This window comes from Ochotona princeps, chromosome 3 (assembly GCF_030435755.1).
Source record: "Ochotona princeps isolate mOchPri1 chromosome 3, mOchPri1.hap1, whole genome shotgun sequence".
NCBI classification, from domain to species: domain Eukaryota; kingdom Metazoa; phylum Chordata; class Mammalia; order Lagomorpha; family Ochotonidae; genus Ochotona; species Ochotona princeps.
Window position 1 is genome coordinate 99,102,945 of NC_080834.1, and position 12,891 is coordinate 99,115,835.

The window sequence follows — 12,891 nt, forward strand, 5'->3', positions numbered from 1 at the left end:
ACGTCAACACAGAATATCTGAAATTGATAACGCAAAGAGAGATATGCATGTTGTTCAGAAATAAGAATAAGTAGTGAGTAAATGGATGCAAGGGGTGAGGGCAGGTGATGCTGGCAAGTGGGATTAGATTGGCAAATAGGGAGAGTTAGAGGAAGAGCTTTCGATCTTCATGATTCTTAAATCATCTTCAACTTCAACTACATGCCTATACATGTATATAATAATTTTTAAAAATTAAAACTAATTCAAAGAGAAAGACTGTGTGAAAAGGAGTCTTAAAAACCGCATAGTGTGAAAGTTTACCAAAATGAGGAATTCAGGAAGCAATATTTTAAAAATATTTGTAGTTATAGGAAATGAATTATTTGAAAATCCTAATTATCTCAGTTTTGTTTGTAATATTGAACCAAAATTTTCTGTCTGCAACTGTAACTCTCTCTGTTACTCCCCTCTGCTTCCACTGACAGGTCCTTCAGGCCTAAGGCCTGCACGAGGTTCATTTCCAGCCCATTTTTTCACTGGTGGAGGGGGGAGTCAGTCTCCCCGTGGCTTCCACATGCCTGCCTGTGATCTCTTTAAGCATTGTAGTCACTGAGCTCCAGCTCAATCCCTCCTCTGTAGAACATCGTAAAAGTTTGCTTGGTAATAGCTATGAGTCATGCTGGTTGAATCACTTGACCTTTTTGTGCCTCTGGTCATGGTATTTCCTAAAATGTGGTGCCCAGGTGAAGTAATATCTGTGTTAGAGAACAAACTGAAATGCTCTAGACTTTCAGAGAACAAAATAGCTTTGACTAGGCACCCTGCCAATGGGCAAATCAAACTACCCTTCTCTAACATCTCTGAATTAGTGTGTGGAGAGAAGTAAGACTGTGCCTGAAGTGTTCTATTCACAGAGTTCATGGAGCAGCAGTAGTCGTAGTGTGGTCCAACTTCTGTTGCTGTTTGGGGAATAGAAGGAATCAGTTTGTGAGAGTAACATGGTCAGCATACCTATCATTGCACAATTCGTACGTTATGAGAGTCTCACAGTAAAGAACAGATAAGGATACTCTACTATCTTCAAAAAGAGAGCATTCAAGCAGAAATTGAGGATGAGTTTTGGTTAGCAGGGGAGAGCAGAACAACAGCTCTTACTGGTGGGAGGGCTCAATGATCTGAGCTATGATTCTCTCCCTTTTGGCAGAATTCGTATTTTTCTCATGGCCAAGGCTCTCTATGTTACAGAGACCTCTGGGAGAGAAGCTTTACTTAACCCAGCTCTGGCCTGCATCACACCCAAAGACCTCATTACTATGTTTTTGGAGGTTTGTTGCCCTGGCATGGCAAAGCCCAACACATTGAATCACCCTGATGATGCTGAGCTGCTTCTGTTCAGTGTTGTATCAGAACAGGAGACAATGCTCAGGCTTAGCAAAGCAGTGGATCCTATCCACTTCCAGCAAATTAGCTTTTAGATTTAGTGTGATGAAGTAGCAAGCTCAAAAGAAATGCTAGATATATCAGGCCAGAAGCTGGGTTTTCTGATTGCTAAGAGTGTACATTTTTTAGAGAACAGCTAGAGAAGGAGGTTGCAATTTTCTTCCTTGCTCTGATTACGGAGACACTGTCATCCCCATGAAACAATTGTCATGTGCCTTTTTTTTTTTTTAAGGAATGGGAGCCCCTTCATTGTCTTTGTAAAGAATTGTGGCCAGCTTGAAACTCTTAGTCATTATGTTACTTTGAATCTTGTACCTGCTGCTCCTCAAAATATATCCACTCATGTTTTGAAATCCTTCCTTCGTCTCTAACCTCCTAAATTTAGTATAAAAGTACTCATTTTAAACCTCCCCAAAGCCAAGCAAAAACATTTTAATGGGCCAGATCTGCTCTCGTGATATCTTGGATTCATTTGAAATCTAAATAATATTACTCACAACAGTTAAGAGGCAGCCTTAATATGTATAATGGCTCAAAGGGGAAAGAAAAAGCGTGTCTTACTCACGTAATGGTACGCTTGGGTAAAAATTTTAGCACTGTGGATTCTTCCATAGTGTCATTCTTAGACACAAGCTGACAGGAAAGTTGCCATCCAGGACTCCCTGGTATCATCTCCATCTCTGCCAGTCTTGTGGAAAAGAGAGGGAGACCTGTATGCGAGAGATTTGTGGGCCAGGGTGGTAAGTGATGCATATCATTTCCTTGCAAATTTTTGCTGATGAGAGCTCATTAAAATGCCCAAATGAACTGTTGCTTGAAGTTAAGGAAAAGTAATGGGGCTAGGAAACACAACACCTGGGTGGACACCCAGTTTCTAGCTTTAATCCTCTGCCAAGGAAGAGAGGTCATATGTTTGGGTGGGCAGCCATCTTTCTCAAATAGGCATTTTGTTGGTATTTTGGGGGGGCTTAAATCAAACTAAAACAGAATGTTCTCAATTGATGTCACATGACTTAAACAGGACTTCTTCCAACAATTCTAACACATCTTATTCTTCATCAGTAAGTCATTACCATACTGAATATCCAGCCAACTTTCACATGGCTTTTGTCTCTAAAATGGTAGCATCCAACTACTTCTGTTCATTAATTTATCTAAAAAACTAGTTTTTCTTCTCTACGTGTCCAGTGGGACACTAGATGATAAGGATTAACCAATGAGCAAGACAGACAAATTTCCTGCTTGAAGGAGCCTACGATGCCGATGGAGAACAGATGAAGAATAGTCAACAAAGTGGATTTTCAAAACCAGGCAGCAGTAAGCGAAGTAAATGAAGCAGGGTGGAAGAAAGTGAATGGCTCACTCAGCAAGGAATGAGGATAATGAGGATATACTAGAAAGAAAATGAGATCTCAAGGGTTGAGCTGACCCTTTGTGAGATCTTGGGTAAAACCTTTTTCAGGCTTGGAGAGAGATCAGTGCAAATGTCCTGGAATAAGTATCTTATCCTTAGATTTTTCAAGGACAAAACCTCTTGGAGTCTAGGCAGGAACTTTGGAGACCTGGTTCTTGTTTTCTCTGACTCGCTGTAATATTTATCCGCAAAACCCACCTTGTGCTCTTTAATTTTTGGAAGAAAATGAAAATGGCTTCTTTTATTTAGCTAACAAAACTGGTGAAGGGTGATAAATGGGATAATATTCTCTGTAACAAAATTTTAGTAGGAACACAAGATGTGCTTCTAGCTGAAATACGTCCTGCACATTTGAATTTTATCAGACCGTGGCATCTTTTCCTTACCCTTCTGCTAAGGTGATGACTCACTGACTCGCACGTGGGCGAGGAATACATGAAACAAAACCACTTTTGACTTAAAACTGTTCTTATCTCTTCCTTGAGTCACAGCTGCATAGACCACAACTGGATATGCACACGATTCTAGAGGGAATTCTTCATTTTATAAGGAGGGTTATTTCTCCCTGCTTTGCTGCCCCTTTCTCTAATTTGTCTTGAGCTACAGAAAAGTAGCCAGAAGTGCAGTGTGTGTGAGGTGTGATTTCATAATCTGTAGTATCAGCTGTCACTTTCTATAAAGGGGAGACGCCTGTAGGTCCCAGGACTTGTGAAGTGAGCATTCTCACTGCCCTCCAAAGCAAAGCACGGTTGCCAATCAGCATTTCATATGTAAGATTTTTTGAGTCTTAAAAATCATCTACGCAAACAGCAAACACATTTTAGTGATTTTGTGCAAACTCCTTATTTAATAACCCCAAGTAATAGTTTTGTTCTCATAGTGCAAATTCTGTCCCTTATCATGGAAGAAAAATACAAAGAAAAAAAATTCTGTATGTCCTGAGGAGACTCATCTTCTGTAATCTCTATCTTGCAGCATTTTGCATCATCATTCAAAACTAATGTTCTCTTATATTTTCCCCCCTTCAAGCTACTTTGAAATATGCTGCTCTGGTCTTGTAACATATTTCTTAAGTGGATACTTAAGACTGTAGGAGAGAAAGCTACATGGCTTTTCATACCACAAAGAAAATTCTTCCGATTATGAATGTCTGCAAAGGCATTTTTTTAATTTTCCTCTTATTCTGTTCCATGAATGAACAAGATGTATTATGCAGTCACTATTTCTAATTAATCTGTATAGTTTATTCACTTCATTTCTGTAAATTATCTTTAAAAAACTTCATAGTATATAAAATTGTCTATCTTTTATTACTATCTCAAGTTGTTTAAAGTCTTTATACTTCTTCTGTCCATACTTACCCTGCATTCTGGTCGAATTTCCTTGTCTTTTCTTTTTACAAATAGTTATTTATATTGTTTCATTTTATTTGAAAGAAGCAGAGAAAGAGACGCAGAGGGAGATCTTCCATCTGCTGATTCATTCCCTCAACAGGCAGGTCTGGGCCAGGCTGGAGCCAGGAATCTGGAACTCCATTCAGGCCTCCTACGTAGGTGACAGAAGCACAAATGCTTGAGTTGCCACATGCTGTGTATTTGCAGAAAGCTGGAACAGAAGTAGAGGAGATGGGACTTTAACCAAAGCATTTCAGTATGGGTTGTGGCATTCTGAGTGTCATCGTAATCTGTTGCACTCCTCCCCTGCTTGGTTTTTCTAATATTAGGTTTTGAGATGAACTTCTTTTATTATTATTATTATTTCCATATTGTTTCCTTCATGTATCTGAGGTAAAGGGGGATACTAAGGGAGAAGCCCCACCCAGTTTCCCACCCACCCCAGGTCCCGGATGTGGGGCATGCTCCGAGATTCTTGCTCAAGTGGTTTCGATAGTTCACCAGTTATGAATCGTTGCCAATCTTGCCACTCCAAGCACAATGAGGTCATTGAAGAATCCACTGATTGACATAGTCCATCATAGAGTCTCCATTTGCCCAGTCTTTCGCTGCCAACATATAGCTGAGGTGGTTGATTGACTTGTTCTGTCTTCTGTCTTTTCTTGGTTAGGGTTCTGAGTCTGGCAGTTCCTGAAGGGAGCAGCCCCCGGAGCCCAGGCAGGCCCGGAGACAGCTCATCACGTGCACGCAGTGGCTGGCATCAGGGATCTAGGTATGAGATGCCCCGTCCTGAGACCCACCCGCAGCCAGAAGGCTGTAGGAAGTCGAGATGAACTTCTATATAGCTTTGTCCACACAAATATTGTGAATCGTGGTTAGGATTTTGCAATTAATTTTGGGAAGTATTGCTGAATTTATCTATTTATGTACAAATAAAATCTCTGAGAATACTTTCATGTAATACAGACTTGTTGCTAACTGAAGTCTGTATTACCTGATGCTCACTTTCTGTTCCAGGACCCCACCCAGAATATAACATTGCACTTAATCCTCATGTCTCCTTGGACTCCTCTGGGTGCTTAGTTTCCCACCCTCTCCTTGTTCGTGATGACATTGACCCTATGCTCATGTACCTAAAATGTGTCATCAAAATCTGTGAAGATAAGTAGTTCAAATTACAAGCAAAAAATGGCAGAACTACTATCATGTATGAAAAATTTCTATGCTCCTCCCTCAGATTTGATATTCCACTAGATAAAAGTTTAGGAAGAATGTAGAGCATTGAAGTACTACAGTTATGAACTTGAGCTAATGCATGTTATGAAAAAGGTATGAATAAATTTCAAATATATATTTGCACCAAAATTGACTTCTTTAATTCCACTTTCCATGAACTTTTTGAAATCCTTTTGCATATAGAGTCCCCCTCCTAGGAAGCTTCTGAAGGCTACTTTCTCAAGAACACATAAAATATTTACAAAGATTGACTGTCTGCTCCCCCACAAGCCAGATTTCAACAAACATAAAAATCAGGCATTGTTCTTTGACCACAGTGCATAAGTTAGAAGTTAATTACCAAAGATAATTGAAAATCCACATGCATTTAAAAACAGAAGAACACACATAATTCATGGGTCAAATAAGACACCAAAATTAAACTTGGAAAATATTTAACATTGAAGGAAAATTTAGCAAAACTTTTGAGATACAGCTAAAACAAAACTTACACATTTTTGTTTTAAAATTTATATCAGTGAGGGGGGAAAAACCCTTAATTTGATGCACTGAGAATATTTGCTTTTTTAGAGGATTTATATGTTTTTTGAAAGTAAGAGATGCACAGAGAAGAAGAGAGAGAAAGAGTGCTTTTGCATCACTTGATTCACTTCCGAGGTGGAAACAATGGCCAAGGCTTGGCCAGGCTAAAGGTTGGATCCAGGAGCTTCTCCAGGGTCTTCCACATGGATGTAAGGGGCCCACCCAAGTACTTGAACCATTCTCCACTGCTTTTCCCAGTCACATTAGCAGAGAGCAGGATTGGAAGTAGAACAGTCAGGCTCTGTACCCTGGTTCCATCACAATTTCAACAGTTGAGACTACTGAAGAAGTCAGAAAAAGAAGAAAATAAGATCATTGAAGTGGGGGAAGGATGCTGTGATCAGCATGGTTTTGCCAAGGATGTAACAAGAGTCACAGCTGCACTCACAGGGCAGGCAGGGATTAGAAGGAAGTTTGGAACATTTCTACCACACATGCACAAAAGACTAAATTAATAATATGTTACTATCCATATGCTATTCAAAGAGATCCCATGATTTTAACATTTTTTTTATTGTTTATTCATTTGAAAAGCTGACAGAGAGAGCACGAGAAAGTAATATCTTCACCTGCTGATTCATTCCCCAAATGCCCTCAGTTCTTGGGGGTAGTTCAGGTGGAAGCCAGAAACTTAATTTGAGTCTTCCACAAGGGCATCTGGGACCCCACTGGTTAAGTCATCATTTGATGACTCCCATGTGGTGAATCAGCAGGAAGGTGGAGTCAGGAGCAGAATCTAGGGATTATAATATGAGAAGTGGGTGGCCTAAGCATGGTCTTATGTCTACTGGACCAAATGCCCACTTTACTTCTAACATTTTGTGGGATGGTTTTGCTTTTTCTCTTTCTCTCTATGTGTGAATATTTTTCTTTCTGTATCAATTCAGAGCAAGTTGTTGACATTAACTCTTTACATGTAACTCACTCAGTATTCATTTCCTTAGAATAAACTAATCCCCCACTTAATTACAATATCATTGTTACTGCCAAGAAAATTGATAGTGATTCCATAATATCATCTAACATAGACTCCATATTTAAATACCCCTAATTTCTGCAAGGATGTTTCTATAGCTCATTTCCTTTTCTTTCCTTCCCTTACAATCAGATCTTTCCTTCCTTTTTCCAATCAGATCCCAGTCTTGGCTAATATACTGCATTTAGTTATGTTACTTCCCTTCAGGGTAGTCCTTTAGCACAGTCTCACAAGCAGTTCTTCCGAATTATAAACCAAACAAAGCTGGTTTTTTTTTTTCTTAAAAGGACTTCCCTATTTTTTTTATTGTAGCATTGAACTCAACCTCGTATTTCTTAAGAAGTAGAAGTTAGATCTAGAAGCCTTGACTACATTGGGCAAGAAGACAGCATAGGACATTTTGTGAATCCTGTCCTGCAGAACACAGAAAGACACCATCACTAAGGTATTCCATCATCAGTGAGGCAGGGTTGGATCTCTTGGTGAATGTGCTGATCATCTGGTCGCTCTGCTGCGGCCATGATGTGCTTTCCTACACGGTTAAGTGTACAGTGGCATTTCAGCACTGTGTGAAGATTGGTTTCCCACAGGATTGTGCTCATTTCCCTTGATGATCTTTGCCTGAATCAACTCTTAGAGATCACAAAATGATGTCGTTTTTATGTTTCTATTAGTGCTGAGCCTTTGAATATAATTTAAGGAGTCTAAATTCTTCCAGTGCATGCTAAGTAGAGTCCATGAAACTATATGCAAAGAAATTTTAAACAAAATTAAAATACGGAGTGCTTTTTATGGAACTAGGAACAAAATTTTGGAATTTTGTAGGAGTTTGAGGATTCCTATGGAGATAATGACTTTAGTCCAACGGCTGCTACTAGAGAAGTGAGCTTTTCAATACCCTGGCTGGAGGATTTTCTAAGGGAACATTTGACGTAAACATTGTTCAATGAATTTCGTTCCTTAACTTTACAAATAACAAATACTTGCTTACATGCAAGAAGATCTGTACGTAATTTTGGTTACACTTGTGACATATATTTGTACATAAAAATGCTCATAATATAAATATATTATGTAAACATACATACATCTGCAAATGCAGAGTCAAAGGAGGCATATGGACAAGATTGTTTTAACATGCAGTATTCATATTTTCTACTCACAAGATTCTACTCACAAGAATTCCTCCAAAGGAAAAATCAGAAAAACGGGAAAGAAAATATGTACAACATCTCAGTATGGCTTATTTAAATAAATTATGCAGTCTTATGCCAGGAAAAAAGATAATAGTTAAATAAAACCTTGAGTAGCTATACACTGGATATTATAAAATATTGGAGATGGTATGGGAAAGTATCCTTACTGATCATAACACAGCTTCACCATATAAATTAGTTGTTGCAAAACGGCAAAGGACACAGAGCAAATGCTTTGCAGAAACATCCAAACTCTCTGTGTAAAGTGTATGTTTGAAATGTGGGCTGCCACATACTGCTTCCTGTCTGTATTGGGGTTTCCTTCTAGCTGGGCTCTCAGTGCCACGACTGTAAAGGGGATTTCTCTTCGTCTGTCTCACAGCATTTACATCCCCATTCCTTTCCAGGCCAAGTGCAGACACATGTAAACCTCTGCTGGATACCCACTTCTGCCCTTGTGCTCTCCTTTTTGAGTTCCTTTCATATTAATTTTACTCCTAAAGGAACAAAGGGCCATAGACAACCCTGTGGAACACACAGAGGTGAAGAAGATGGGCATTTCACAGTGCCAGGCTTTGTCCTCAAGTCTTCCCAGGAGACAGGATGTGATGCTTGCCTGCATACTGTGTCTGTACTGTGGATCTGCAACTTCCCTAGGCTGCCTCATGATTGCTGGCTCCTGCTCCATGAGAAATTATTCTGTAGGGCCTCTTAATCTCTCCTCTTCTTTGGCAGAGCAATTTCTCGCCTGTATTTCCTCTCCACTTTGTATTATCAGCTTATAATAGGTATAAAGCCATTATAGTGAGAGGAAAGAGTTTTGTGTAAATCCCCCAGTTACCTGAGTTTTAATTTTTATGTAGAGAGAAATTATAAATAGCAACTATTTTTCTCTAGCTAGCAATGTCTGAAATAAATAACATACTGTGAATACACATTTGTATGTAATGCATGTTCAACAAGAAGAGTGTTTTCTCATCAGTTATTCTAAAGCAGGACCTGATCTCCCAGGTAGAGAGCAGGTCAAAGTTGTAAGTAGCAGGTAGGGGTCTGGCAATAGAAATAACAGATTCTTGTTGAGTGATGAGATCAGAACCCTGGGACAGGGACCAAGGCAAGGGCTGTGTTCCTGGGCTTGGAAGAGATGCTGAGGGATTAAAGTTTCAGTTAGGATCCCTTTGGTTATAAACAACGGAAAAACAAATTCAAATATAGGCTAAGAACTGAATTTATGAGCACCTTGACAGACGTAGCAAATGTGATTGGATCCATGGCTAATGAATTGGAATTTTTTTGGTATTCTTGGTTTTCTCCTTTATTTCAGCTCTATTTTCAATCAGACTCTCCCAACAAGGGCTAATAAGACTGTCAGCAGACAGGGGAGAAATAAGAAGGCTCTTTCTCCAGCCAGCATTGCCAGCAAAATGGGTCACTTAGGGAGCATACCCATCCACTTACTGGCATGTGTTCTCAGCTTATGCTCAGGGTTCATGTTTCTTCTGAAAACTATGAGCTGCAGGTGAGGAAGGGCTAGATCCCTAAGTACTATTGCTGTTGCAAGACCCCTGGGAAACGGGTACCATGGAGGTACACAACAAATGCTGCTTAACAACTCTGAGGAGTGACGAAGGCCTGCGCCATTGCATAGGACTGAGAGCAGAATTTCTTAAAGCAGAAAGTTTGGGTCTCCAAGTTTGCTGATGTATGTCAAGTGGCACATGATAATGATTTTACAGGGTAGACACAAAGGAACACTATTTCTTGCCTGCTCTCAGTGTAAGCAGCCAATGGAGAGGCCTAATGAAGTAATATATGAATTTTATTGCTAGAATGACTCGTCTATATAAAGGTTTTCATCCCTACACCACTCCATAAAAATTATCCTCAGAAATATAAATCTTTCAGACTCCAATAATATTAAAAGCCCTCATTAAGTATGGCTTTTTAAAAGCTGTTGCTCTTCCTACCTACGCATCTTGCTTTAATTGGATGAAATTTTGAAATAGGCAGGTGAGCAAGTGAGGCTGAGAGATGATATTTTCCAGATGCATTGTAATTGAAAGTTACTTTTCTAAGGCACTTGCCTAGCCTGCAATTCTCAGTTAATCTTTTCTAGAAAATTTGCACTATCTCCGTTCTGTTTTCAAGTCCCTCATTCATGATAGATGAGCATTTTACAAAAGAAAACTGGAAACTGTGCCTTAAAACCTGGTGACCCAAGGTAAAACCTGAATACTATTATTGATTTTGTGACCTTAGAAATGTCTGTTTCTGAACTTCAGTTTCATAGTTCATAAATGGTAATGACAGCCTACAGGATAAACCTGAAGGTTAAGTGAGAAAACACTAGCAAAAGACTAACAAGAGCCTCTAGCACTTAGAAGATGCTCAGTAAACTCTGCTTCCCATTCTCGTCTTCTCCAACTTACACCACAGCAAGGCCATTTTCCTTTGTCATGGGAGGACTTTTCAACTCCATCTTCTAAGGATGGTTAAAAACTCATGAGAAATATTTTTTGAAAGATATATATATATATATATTTATATTTGAAGGAAGACATTACAGAGACAGAAGAAGAGAGTGAGACAGAGAGAAATCTTCCATGTGGTGATTCACTCCCCAGATAGACACACCAACCATGGCTGAGCCAGATCACATCCAGGAACATTTTCTGGGTCTTCCACATACATGGCAGAGTCCAGGGACTTGGAGCATCTTCTATTGCTTTCCCAAGCTTATTAGCAGGGATCTGAATTGGAAGTATGGCAGCAGGGACTTGAACTGGTGCCCTTATGGGACATTGCCTGTGCTGGTGATGGCTTTATCCACTACACTATTATGCCAGCCCTGAGAAATATGTTTTTAATCTGGCTTTGCTGCTTTCTGTGAAACATGTCTATAGAATTCACAAGTGTCCATTTGTAGGCCACACTCCAAATAGGAAAAAGGCTATTGCCTGAAGGATAGCCAAAAGAATTTGGAGAAGGTATAGTGCTACCTCTTCTGAAAAGCCTCCCTTGATACGCCAACCCTGGTGGAGGTAGACAGAGCCCTTTGTTCCCACATACTCCCAGGAGTGCAACCCTTAGAACAGGAGCTACTAACAGCAATCCATGCACCAAACCCAGCCTGCCACCCACTTTCTGTCAAATGATTTTTGGCATTTTTATATGGTTAAGTAAAAAATCAAATTAACAGTAATATTTTGTCACACATTAAATTGCATGGCATACGAATTTCAGTGTTTGTAAGTCACATTTTATGGAAACATCTGTATTTATATATTTGTGTATAGATTATCTGTTGCCTTGGTTGTTTCTACATTACAAGGGTAGAATCAAGAAATTGTGACAGAGACCACAAGCTCCTTCAGAAAGCTCACCTGATCTAGAACATTCATGGTTGAGTTATATTACACTTCTTTTTTCTGTCAGTATATACAACCTTTAAAAATTGAGATCAGGGTCCAGTATTGCAGCGTAACTGGTTAAGTCATCGTTTATGGGTGCCAGTTCAAGTTCTAGGTGCTCTGTGCTCTGTTTCTGATCTAGCTCCCTACTTGTATGCCTGGGAAAGCAGTGGAAGATGGTCCAGGTGCTTGGGCCCCTACCTTCACATGGGAAACTTGGATGAAACTTCTGGCTTTGGGCCTGAACCAGCTCCAGCCATTGTAACCATTTGGGGAGTGAACAAATGGACTCTCTCTCTCTCTCTCTCTCTCTCTCTGTAAGTCTTTCAAATAAATATTTTTAAAATAAATTCTGTATTTTTCATGATATAGTTACCTAGGTTCAGGAATTTCCCCCTCCACCCTCCCTAACCCTCTTCCCTTAACTGTTTTCCCCTGTATTGTAACAAGAGTTTAGTCCTTCAACAACAGTCAAGTCCATCATTCTGCTATTTAACTATATCCTGCCATATATACAGAGAGAAAGGTTTAAAGTCCAGCATTCTATTGTCAAGATATATTTATCAAATAAATCTTAAAAAAAAAAAAGAACTGAGATAAGCTCTTGTTAGTACTCATGAGCTATTAGTACTAAGGACACTCCCTGGAAAGTGTTAGATCTCCATCAATTTGCATCTGCTCCCTCCCTGTCCCCTGGTCCTTTTGGGGACCTAGAGTAAGATGTCCTTTTACTGTATCCCACAGTAGATATATCCCAGGTTCTCCAACCTCTGAGCACCTTGTAGTCTGTGGGTACTTATAATATAACTGTATATATAGTCATTGCCTGTTGAGTTCTTTATACACCTAAAAGCTAAACACAGAGTACTGGTGGAATGTCTCCTTTGACCTATCCTGGCCCTTGAGGGAGTGCAGAGGAAGAAATCTTAAATGTTGAGAATTTATGTAATGGAGTTGAATCCTGGACTGATGCATTTTAAGCTACGAATCTTCGGGAATACATCTTCTCTTCAAATGTCACATCCTTTATTACAGACACCATTCTTGGCTACAAAAGCTTGTTGAATTTCTGCTACCTTGGAGTCACCTGGGGAGCTTTCCTGCCATAACAGAGCAGAACTCAGACCAAATGATGGGAAGATGCTAAGATGGGTCCTGGACATCATGCTTCATTCTTAAGTTCCCTAGTACTAAGAGCCACTGCTATAGAGAGCTCGTTAAATGTGTGCTGAAGTGGGGCTGTTCCCAAGGCATTTTCCTG